Source organism: Hibiscus syriacus, unplaced genomic scaffold (assembly GCF_006381635.1).
Source record: "Hibiscus syriacus cultivar Baekdansim isolate YM2019G1 unplaced genomic scaffold, ASM638163v2 tig00110065_pilon, whole genome shotgun sequence".
Taxonomy (NCBI): Eukaryota; Viridiplantae; Streptophyta; class Magnoliopsida; order Malvales; family Malvaceae; genus Hibiscus; species Hibiscus syriacus.
In genome coordinates this window covers 805,328-818,349 of record NW_024062585.1, presented here as the reverse complement: position 1 = coordinate 818,349, position 13,022 = coordinate 805,328, and positions in this window count along the sequence as shown.

The window sequence follows — 13,022 nt, the reverse complement described above, 5'->3', positions numbered from 1 at the left end:
TTAGTGAAGATAATATAGCCGTTTAAGTGTGAAAACATTTAATAAAAATGCTTGGAGCGTGGGGGAATCGGTACCCCCTCATAGGGAATCGGTTCCCTAAGTGTAAAATTCAAATATTTCGACCGTTGAACAGGGGGGAATCGGTACCCCCTATGGGGGAATTGGTTCCCTCCGAGCATTCTGGAAATCTCGGAGCTAAACCATTCAGGGGGGAATCGGTACCCCTTGGGGAGGAATCGGTTCCCTCTGAGCAATCTGGAATTTTGGCTTTGAAATGGTTCGAAATACTTTGAAAGATTATTTTGAATTGTTTTAAGATTAAAACTTAATTTTACACTTAAGTAAGGATTAAAAATGATTTTTGAAATATTTGGAGTAATGTTTTGATATTCGAATAATTATCGAATACTTAGAAAATCATTTGGAAAATCTTAAAATTCATTTAACTTAATTTGTTATATCAAAATATCAAAATGTTTTCAAACAATCTCCCCTTTTTGATATAACAAAACATTTTAGTATTTTAAGATTTTGAAATCAAGGTTTGAAATTACCCCCTTACTTTAACACTTCTCCCATTTATCATTTTTAAAACACACTTAAAACACACACTTCTCCCCCTTTTTGTTAAATCAAAAAGATTCACAGAAACGTGAAAATCATTTAGCCAATTGATTAGGTATATGTATGCATAAGCTGCTAAGATCACAATCAAGAGAAACGTTAGCCATTAGTTCCATAATCAATATTCATAAACAATGTGATATGGCAAAATTGGTCATATTGCTAATAATGATGTAAATGATGCAATGAATTTAACTAAACCAAATATATAAATTCAAACATTCAAACAAATCCAAAGTCTAACAATCCACAAAATCAAACAATCCAAAATATTCAAAATGTTGAAACAATATTCTTTTTGTTCAAAGCAAAATATAGAATCAAACATCCGTAGGAGGATCGGGAGGAGGAAAACGAGCTCGCATAGCGGCCATCTCGTGTGAGAGTGCATCAATACGTTCATTCATCGAAGCGTTGTTTGTGCGCATCTCTCAGAGAATCTCTAATTGTTGAGCTCCCATTATGGATAAATGGGACTCTATAGAAGTAAAGCACGAATCCATGGTCGCATATCGGAAATCAAATGTCTCCATAAAGGATTGAAAATATGGAGGCATTTGAGTCGATTGTTGTGCGTGCCCCTCGGGTTGCTCAGGCTCATCTTCGGCTTCATCGATATCCCTCATTAATTGTTCAAACTCTGGATCTTCGTCAGCTTCGAGTGGAGCTTGTGAAGAACTAGCTCCCGGAGTAGTTGCAGAAGATCGAACCCATTCACCAGTTTCTTTATCTTTGACCCATCCCGCTCTTGTTAAAGAAAGAAGATTGATTTGTTTCTTAAGAGGAAAGGAGGCATCTAGACCAACTCGAAGCTCGGCTTTAGAAAAGAGATTACTAAGGATACAACCGTAAACTAGTGAAGAACAGAGTTTCTTATTTGGCACTAGGTTAACGGTTTCAACAATCTCAGCAAAGATAATCTCGGAAAGGTTTATTTTTATATTGTGTTCAAAACAATGCAACCACCAAAGATCTAATCTTATACGAGTCAAAATATGGTAAACCAAAAACGATATCTTTAGGACCCGGTTGATTGAAACAAGAATTGGATAGTCAAGTTGGAAAGATTTGGATAGGATTTTGAGGGATAGGAGGAGGATTTGGTTGACGACTAGAACGACTAGATGAAGACCTAGCACGTTTAGGATTGGACATGGTGAAGGAAATCAGAATAGATCGAATAACCTGCAATTTAAAAACAAATGTATGCAATTCAATTAATCCCAAAACTCAATTGAGTCCTCAATATTTCAAGGTTCTCTAAATCAATCCTAATGGGTCAAAGTTTTGAGAAACTTTGAAAAATACGGTTTTTGAGAAACAATATATGTATAGTTTTTCAAACAAACAACATAATTTAATCAAAACACAATAATTTGAAAAGCAACAATTTTTTTTTATTTCGAAAATTTAAAATTTTTTGGAAAATTCTTGTGTTTTTGATGAAATTAGTTGTAACATCTAGTTTCTAATCACTAAACAATCAATTCCCGATCACTATTTCAACCTAGAACTAATTAAAACTAATCCTATGTTCAAAATCAATGAAATAGAGAGTTTAGAAAAATTTACCTTGAAAGATGAAGATTGAGGGGATTTAGATGTTGTTTGCACGATTTTAATGATTCCAACAGGTTTAGAAGATGATATTTGATTCGAATTCCGATTAATATCGTTGATTTGAGGCAAGAATGGAGATAGGGAAAGAGTTGAGAGGGAACGACGGCAAGAAGAAAAATAAGAGGGTTTTGGGGGTGTTCTGCCCGATTTTAACAGATCCACAGGGGGTATCGATTCCCCTGTGGGGGGAATCGATTCCCCTTCAAAGGGGGAATCGGTTCCCCTTCAAAGGGGGAATCGGTTCCCCATGGGGGGATCGATTTCATCTGCACCAAAATGCTAAAATCCGATTTTAAACATTCAAAATGCTAAATTAATCTTCTCTAGTGGTATTGGCAACTCATATATTGAAAAATAATTATGTTCAAACAATTAAATTAATCTTTAATCGATATTTGAACATAAAATTAATCAAGAATCATAAACTCCCCCTAACTAATAGCAATGAATGCAATCAAAAATTACTATTATGAGCATTTTTCAGTATTTATTAAAAGTGCTGAATTATTTTAAACACTAAGTGAAGATATGTCAGTTAAACCTAATTTTCTCCTAAGTGTCCAAAACCTTTCGTTATCTAAGGGTTTTGTAAAAATATCCGCTAATTGATGCAAAGTATCAACAAATTCTAGAATTATATCTTCCTTAGCGACATGGTCTCTAATGAAGTGATGTCTAATTTCAATGTGTTTAGTTCTAGACTGTTGGATGGGATTTTTAGTGAGACAAATAGCACTAGTATTGTCACACTTGATAGGAATAGTACCTACTTCAATTCCATAATCAAAAAGTTGTTGTTTCATCCATAAAACTTGTGCACAACAACTACCGGCTGAAATAATTCCGCTTCAGTGGTAGATAATGCAACACAATTTTGTTCTTTGAAAACCAAGAAATCAGCATATTTCCAAGGAATTGGCAAGTACCGGATGTGCTTTTCCTATCTAATTTACATCATCCATAATCCGCATCAGAGAAGGCATGCAAGCTAAAACTAGAGTCTCTAGGATACCAAAGTCCTAAACTAGGAGTGTCATTAAGGTATCTAAAGATTCTCTTAACAGCTAGTAAATGTGATTCCTTAGGACATGATTGAAATCTAGCACATAAGTAAACACTAAACATAATGTCCGGTCTACTTGCAGTTAGATAAAGCAAAGAGCCAATCATTGACCTATATAATTTAACATCTACACATTTACCTCCTTCATCTAAGTCAAGCTTTGTTGAAGAGCTCATTGGAGTGTCATGAGGTTTCCCATTTTCCAGTCCAAACTTCTTGAGCATATCTTTGACGTACTTAGCTTGATTAATGAAGATGCCATCTTTTCTTTGCTTGATTTGGAGTCCCAAGAAAAATGAGAGCTCCCCCATCATGCTCATCTCAAACTCACTTTGAATTAGCTTAGAAAATTCTTGGCAAAGAACATCATTAGTAGAACCAAATATTATATCATCAACATAAATTTGAACTACTAATAAATCTTTACCTTTATGCTTTAAAAACAATGTGGTGTCAACCTTCCCTTTTGAAAAACCATTTTCAATTAAAAAATTTGACAATCTTTCATACCAAGCTCTAGGAGCTTGTTTTAAACCATAAAGAGCTTTTGTCAATTTAAGAACATGATCTGGAATTTTGAATCTCAAAACCTGGAGGTTGTTCCACATACACTTCTTCTTTTATAAAACCATTTAAAAATGCACTTTTAACATCCATTGATATAATTTAAATTCATGAAAACATGCAAATGCTAATAACATTCTAATTGCTTCCATCCTAGCTACGGGAGCATATGTTCATCATAGTCTATGCCCTCTTCTTGAGTATACCCTTGAGCAACAAGTCTAGCCTTGTTTCTCACTATACCACTCTCATCAAGCTTATTCCTAAATACCCATCTAGTACCTACAATAGATTTATTACTAGGCATTTCAACTAATGTCCATACTTTACTTCTCTCAAATTGATTTAATTCTTCTTGCTTAGCCATAATCCAATGTTCATCATTTAATGCTTCTTTAATATTCTTAGGCTCTATGCATGAAATAAATGCAACATAATTACAAATATTTCTAAGAGAAGATCAAGTTGTTACCCCTTTGGATGGATCACCTATAATCTCACCATCCTTGACATAGTTATACTCTCTTGGATAAGATACTTCCCTTTCTTCAATGGTTGGATTCTCAAGAGGATCATGAGTTTCCTCATTTTTCGTTTCTTCCTTTGATGATGGTTCTCCAACTTCATGTCTAACATCATTTGTATTTATAACACCTACATCATCATTCACACAAGAATCCTTCCTCGGAAGGGGATTATCATCGAAAACAACATGTATAGACTCTTCTACAACTAAAGTTCTTTTATTAAATACTCGATAAGCTTTAGAATTTAAGGAGTAACTCAAAAAAATTCCTTCATCACTTTTAGCATCAAATTTGCCAAGGTTTTCTTTACCGTTGTTTAAAACAAAACATTTACATCCAAAAGGATGAAAATAGCTAATGTTAGGCTTTTTATTTTTGAAAATTTCATATGGAGTTTTCTTTAAAATTGGCCTAATCATTACTCAATTAACAACATAACAAGTAGTATTTGTGGCTTCCGCCCAAAAATATTTTGGCAAATTATTTTCACAAAGCATGGTTCTAGCTATTTCTTCTAAAGTTCGATTTTTCCTCTCAACAACTCCATTTTGTTGAGGGGTTCTAGGTGCTGAAAAATTATGACTAATACCATTAGAATTACAAAATTCAATAAATCTAAGATTTTCAAATTCAGTGCCATGATCACTCCTAACACTAGTTATAGAGTAACCTTTTTCATTTTGGATTATTTTTGAAAATGTGATAAACTATTCTAATGCTTCATCTTTAGTACTTAAAAATAGAACCCAAGTATATCTAGAATAGTCATCTACCAAGACAAATGTATATTGTTTTCCACCCAAGCTAGTAGTCCTAGTTGGCCCAAAAAGATCTACATGGATCACTTGTAATACTCTACTAGTTGAGACGTCATTAATGGATTTAACAGAAACACGCTTTTGTTTTCCTTTAGCACAAGCATCACAGATTTTATCATTATCAAATTTAAGCTTAGGCAACCCTCGAACTAAATCACCTTGAATTAGCCGTTGCAAAACACTCATACTAGCATGTCCTAGTCTCCTATGCCATAACCAACTATCATGTTCATCCTTAGCAACTAGGCACAAATTAGTCATATCAATAGAATCTAAATGCACCATGTATATGTTTCCTATTCTATGACCAACAAGCATAATCTGATTAGATACAATGTCAATGACTTTACAACCATTAATATCAAACATGACATTGAATCCCTTATCACAAAATTGACTAATACTTAATATATTATGCTTTAATACATTCACATATAAAACATTTTTAATTTGTATGGAAGAGGTATTACCAATAGTACCAATACCTTCAATGTGACCTTTTGAATCATCACCAAAAGTCACTTCTCCTCTATTTTTGGCGTTAAGCTTAATGAACCGACTTTTGTCTCCGGTCATGTGTCTTGAGCATCCACTATCAAGGTACCATGAGTTTGAATTTGTTTCCCGTGCCTTGTAGCAATGCTCATTTTCCTACAAACATAGATTAATTTCTAATTTTTGGTACCCAAATTCTTTTGGGTCCATATTCATTAGTTTCCAAAATTCTAGTCCCCTTAGGTATCCATTTGTGTAGGATATCCTTATCTTTAGTAGTAATGAGTTCTTTAGGAACCCATATACTTCTAACGGTTTTTCCATTAGAGGCTCTTTGGGGACCTCTATGATTGTAGTTTTTAAAACCTTTTCTAACAAAGTTGGATTTCGAATTTTCTCCAATTTCAAAACGTTTGGTTCCAACTTTATCAAAAGAAGTTTTAAGATCATCAATTTTCTTTTGATGATCATCATTGACCTTTGAAAGTAAATTTTGCAAATCTAATTTTTTTTTCAAACTCTTCTAGTTTGATTTACAAATCTTTGATTTTACTTTCAAGATCGTTGTTGGTTTTGGATATGAGTTTATTTTCATTTTTCAATTTTGAAACATCATTTTTATATTTTAAAAACAATTTCTCATAATCCGAAGCCAACCCATTATATTCCTCTAATAGCTCATCATAAGATAAATCATCAAAATCAGATGAGTTAGAGGTTACCTTAGAATCTTTCTCGAATGCCATCAAGCACAAGTTTGCTACTTCTTGTTCCTCTTCATCGGAACCTTCTTCATCGCTCCATATAGCCACATGAGCCTTGTGCTTATTCTTTGATTGACCCTTCCTCTTCAATTGTGGGCAATCATATTTGACATGCCCTGGCTTTTTGCATTCATAGAAAATGATTGGGTCATTCTCTTTTGGTTCATTTTTGAGGCCTTCATTTCGTTTGAATTTTCTTCCTCGGTAAGGTCTCATCATTTTTCTGAACCGTTTGGCAAACAATGCCATTTCCTCGTCATCGTCATCGTCATCTTCATCCGAATCACTCTCATCTTTTGTGGATTTGAGAGCAACTCCAATGTTTTTCTTCTTCTCCTTCTCCTTTGGTGTATCTTCAATCTTATCAAGGTCCACCTCATCTTCAAGCATCATTTCATGGGTGAGGAGTGAACCGATTAGCTCTTCAAGAGTTAAGGATGTTAGGTCCTTAGACTCGATGATTGCCGTCTTCTTTGATTGCCATGATTTTGAGAGGGAGTAGACTAACTTTCTCACAAGCTTTTCATTTGAAATGATCTCTCCATATGATTTGAGACCATTGACAATCGTTGAAAATCTATCCGTCATAGCTTTGATATCTTCATTTGGTTTCATCCTGAAATTTTCATAGCTATGCGTTAGAATACTAATTTTAGATTTCTTTACCTCATAGATACCTTCATGAGTGACTTGAAGTTTGTCCCATATTTCTTTGGCGGTTGTACAAGAAGAAACTCTTCCATATTCTTCTAGTCCAAGAGCACAAAAATGATATGGATGGCTTTGGAGTTGAGCTGGAACATTTTTGTCTCTCCTTCACTCCACAATCTTGGATGAGTGAGAGGCTTGATGTATCCTTCTACTACGACATTTCATACTCCCATGTCACTTGCTTGAATGAAATACATCATTCTATTCTTCCAATAGGCATAGTTAGCCCCATTGAAGAAAGGAGGCTTGTTGACGAGCATCGAATCGAGACCGGAGTCGAAGTTTGAAGCAGAGGCCATTGATGACTTTGATTATCGATATAAATCTTCCCGAATCGACTCAAGAGGCGATTAAACCTTCAAATGAGTTAGGCTCTGATGCCAATTGTTGAGTTAATCGATCGACGGAATCGGCCAAGAGGGGGGTGAATTGGCAATAAATATTTCAGTGGAAGCTTTTGCAGAAAATTGAAAAGATTTATACAACGATTTAGAGTGGTTCGACTTTCTCAATCAAAGTCTACGTCCACTACCTTAGCTATCCACACTAAGGATTTTCCACAAATTCACTAATTTGTCTTTCTTTTGAGGACAAAAAGTAACCTTACAAACCCTCAAGAATTATACCCCAAATTCTTGAGAACACTCTCTCCCAAAGAGAACAATACAAATTTTGCAAACTTACAAGGAAATCCTCACAAGGTAGATTATTTGAACAATTCTAGAACAAAGAAAAGAACACTCAAAGATGAATACAATTGAGCACAATAAGTGTTCTTGAAAGCAAAATGAATATTGAATGAAAAAATAGGCTTGAAATGCTCAAACTTGAGGTTTGATGCTTTCTCTTTGATTCTCTCTTGATTCTAGTTGCTTGATATTTCTTGTTGTTGATCAATGGCTTCTAAGCTTGCTTAAATACACCTTGAATCACTTCTGAATGTTGGGGATGATTAGTGAAGATAATATAGCCGTTTAAGTGTGAAAACATTTAATAAGAATGCTTGGAGCGTGGGGGGAATTGGTACCCCCTCATAGGGAATCGGTTCCCTAAGTGTAAAATTCAAATATTTCGACCGTTGAACAGGGGGGAATCGGTACCCCCTATGGGGGAATCGGTTCCCTCTGAGCATTCTGGAAATCTCAGAGCCAAACCATTCAGAGGGGAATCGGTACCCCCTTGGGGAGGAATCGGTTCCCTCTGAGCAATCTGGAATTTTTGGCTTTGAAATGGTTCGAAATACTTTGAAAGATTATTTTGAAATTGTTTTAAGATTAAAACTTAATTTTACACTTAAGTAAGGATTAAAAATGATTTTTGAAATATTTGGAGTAATGTTTTGATATTCGAATAATTATATCGAATATACTTAGAAAATCATTTGGAAAATCTTAAAATTCATTTAACTTAATTTGTTATATCGAAATATCAAAATGTTTTCAACAGAGAGAGAGAGAGTGATGAGGTGCTGTGATTGGAAAAGGCACCAAGGTATGGTGGCCGAACGGCGGCGATGGATCTTTGGGTGAGGGTGCGTCCGAGTGTGGAAGAGAGGAGAAGAGAATGAAGATGAGTTTGGTGCGACTGAATTGTTAGTGTAAAGTTAGGGTAGATTTTTATTTTAGTTAAATTATATATTAAACTTTTAGGGTTAATTGATGTTTAGCCATCATAGTTTTAGGGTAAATTTCTCTCATACCCCTAAACTTTAAGCGTTTTTTTTATTCACTAATAATGACTGATTCAAATTTATCCATTTGTGTTTGTCTTGATTTAGTTTTTCCAAATTTATATTTTAGTTATAATTTTTAGAGTTATTTGATAACAGGGTCATCGTATTTTTCTTTATAATTCATTTACGTCATCAAATCAACGTTTGCATGTTTATAATTTTGTTCTTTCATTTCATGCACATTTAATTTCAATCCAATGCATGTTTAGGGATTTATTCTTGATTTCAATATTAGTAATCATGTTAATTTATATTTTAATCCTTTTCATTTTGCCGTGTCATGACTTATTTCCTTTTGTGGTTTTCATGTGACTTAAGATGCTTAAAATAAATTTAAATACAGATAGTGCATATAGTTTATTTCGTATTGTACATGTACTTCATATTATAATAAATATACGTGTAAATCTATGTTTTATTTGAGGAATCTTTCTATATTCTATAAATATATATATAATGTATAATCATAGATATGTGTGCATATGAGATCTCTTATAATAGTAATAGTCATTCACATGATGTTTTTATATCCTTTAATTATATTCATCAATTTAATATGTGCAAAGCCATGTGAATTTATTTGATTAGAATATGTAGATTTTTTTTATATATACTTTTCAGTTTGTATGAAATGTATGTTATCCTCATGTGCATAACTCAACATTATTACATACTTGGATTAAGGGTAATACCCTTTTAATTTAAAATTATTTTAAGTGGGTTGTCTTAACGTATTAGATATCCACTTTTGACGATTTTAAATTAGAAGTGAATCTCATTAGTAACACCTAAAAATTGATTCACCACTTTAAAACTCGGGAATGAAAAAAATATTCGGCTATTTAAATTTTTTGAGAAAAGATTGTTAGAACTTATCTAAGATTTGGTCACGCTATTTTTAAATAATCGAATATTCTTTATCGTTCTAAAGGCTTGGTAATTTTAATTTAATATATTTTGGTGATTTTGAATATTATAAAATTCACTTTTTTGTTATTTTTTTTGATCATAAATCAAATTAAAGTCGAATTTGTAAATTTCATTACAAAGATATTAATTAATCGACTAGGTACCAATTTTGGGCGCTGTGAGGGAGCTAATCATTCCCTACGCGTAATCAACTCCTGAAAGCATTTTCTGGTGACGCAGACCTCAATTTATTGTTTTATTTAAAATGACAAAACGTTTTTGGGTGCCCAATCACACCCTAATCAAAGATTGGTGGCGAGTCCTCGAACCGTATGTTTTTATTTTAAAGGAATCCCAAAATTTTCGAAACGAGAGGTTTTCTAAATCACATTCACTTTTAATTAAAATTTAATCATGAAGGGATAATTAAAAATGGAGCGGTTTTCAAAATCTCACTCGGGAAAAAAACAATTTCGACAGCTTGGCGACTCCGTTGGGGACTTTTAGAGAGTCAGACCATTAGTCGATTAATAAATTGTCTTTGCAAATAAAATTACAAGTTCGTTCTAATTTGGTTTTTGATCCATTGTTTGGTTTTAAATAAGTTTTGTTTGCATTTTGATTCTTAATTTGCTTAACCACTAAATAGTTGTACTGATTTGTTTGCTAATGTTTTCAAATTAAATAATTGTTCAGGGTCTTGAGTTTTCTGTTCAGTGTTGTTTGCTTTGTTTTCACTTTTCCTCACACACTGCACAACTGCATTTTCATAACATGAGCTAAAACCCCGCTCCGTCCTATTTAAGTAGGAGTAAGTAACTACTCCCTCGTGTGGTTTTCACCTCCATGCGAGATAGTGAAACGCTAATTGGGCTCACGCCTTATGATCCTCGTGAGGTTTTCACCTCCGCAATGACATAAGGAAATGTGTCCCCTCGAATTGAACTCTATTTGAAAGCCTGTGATGAGCTAGGATTGAGGGTTCGGTAGCCCAAAGGGCACCGACAAAGGACAATTTGAGGACCTCTTACTTTAGAACCGAACCCAGTATGTAGTAAACTTAGAACCCATATACAACCTTACCCAGACTATATGATCTTGTGAGGAGAGTACACAAGGAAAAGTTTATTTGAGCATTCTTTAGTGTAATTTTAATTTCTTGAATAAATGTATGCGAACTAGAGATCATGCGGTTAGGTTTATTTTTCAAACTAGCATGCGAATTAGATATCATCCGGTTAGGGTTTTTTTGTGAATAACAAAGCATAGAGGTAGATATCATGTTTGGGTAGGATCTGATAAAGCATGATTGGGTAGCCAGCATGTGAGATTAGGTTTTATTTGATGTTTATGGTACTTACTATCTTGTTGTTTATCTTATGTGCACTAACCCATTTTTGTTCTATGTTTATTTTATTTTGATTTTATTGCATTCACATCTTTATATCATTCAAAGGTGTTAATTCGCAAGTGATTGACTAATAAGAAGGCTGGTCTTAATGAGACAAGAAATTCTTAACCATGTAGTCAAAACCTGGAGATCCAAAGATGTTCAAACGATCCATGAAGAAGGACATCTGATGAATCAAGATATCTGAAGCTGATTGAAGATTTCCTTTAAAGGAGAGAAGGCCAAGATATTCCCTCAACAGATAGATGCAGTCATACTAAGGACAAGGACGAGAAGTCCCTTCACAAAGACATGAAGACCATGTTGCATTGAAGTAAAATGAAGATATCAAGATTTAATTTAAGGACATCCGACGTCATCAAAGGTGATAAAGTACACCGAAAAATTTGGGTGAAATGTTAGACTCCATGAAGAGTATGACTCAAGGAAATGAAGAAATGAAGAATCTCAATTGTATTTTGACTACATGGTGTAATGAAATCTTGTTGTCGAAATGAAGGTTGTTCTATGATGGTCACTTTTGGAATTAACACCTTGTGCCTTTGCATTCGCATTCACATTCTTGTTTTGCATTAGCTTATTAATTTATTTAATTTGCAATTTTCTTCTATAATAATTCTTGTCATCTTATTATCATTTTTCGTACTAACTAGTTTTTATGTTATTTTTCCTTTTTGCTTGCATCATATTTTCATGACATAATCAAGGTGTTAATTTGTGAGTGGCCATCATATTAAAAGGTTTTCATGATGGAAAAAGGGTTTCATAGTCAAGTAACACAGCTAAGGAATGGCATCATGAGGAAACTCTGAGAATAATGGAGAGCTATGCGCCCGAGGATCGTATGTCCGACGAAGAGCAAAAGGAGATAAGAGAGATAAGGGAGAAAATGTCCAAGATGATAGATATAATAACTGCTTTGGCCAAAGAAAAAGAGACTTATGTAAAAGAAAAGATTGAGCTCGACAAAAATAGTCATACGATGTCAAGTACACAAAGGGCTACTTTAGAACAACCTAATCCTAATCAATATGAGAAATCACGCACAGTCACCATTCGTATCAACAAGTTGTCTGGAGACCCCAAGGAAATGGTGACAACTGTAGAAGTCCAGAAAGATGAAAAAAACCATACAATCAGAACTCGTGGGCATTTGAGAGTATACTTATAGTGTCAAGAGAAATAAACATGAAGACTCCAGTTCAATCCAAGCCGAGAGGTGGCTTTCGTTTTGATTCTATCCCTATATCATATAAGGAGTTATATGATAACTTTTAAAAGTTTGGGAGGTGGCCCCGCATTATGTGAAGCCTTTGTAGCCTCCGTATCCAAATTGGTATGACGTCAATGTTCGTTGTGAGTATCATGCCGGGGCTCAAGGACATTCCATTGAGAATTGCACCGCCTTCAAACATCGAGTCCAATATCTTTTGGATCATGAAGTTTTGGAGTTTAAAATGAAAGGTCAACTAGGTTTGGTGACTGATTGTCCTGTTAAGGTGGAGCCAAAAGTGTTCAAAGGGTCACTAAATAGAGAGATGGAAGCCATGCGTGATGGTTTTCAAATAATAAATATAACCTTTAAAAAAGCTGGTATAGGAAATACCACAGAAAAGTGGATAACAAGGGTCACTAAACTGAAGAAAGACGCTGAACACTGGAGAAAAAATTGTAAGGTGCATGAAGGTCGAGCCAAGAAGTTCTCTTATGATTTACAAATTGCAGAAAAAAGACGCAATACAACTGTTAATGATTTGGAAAGATGTCAAGCTGAGAATTAGATT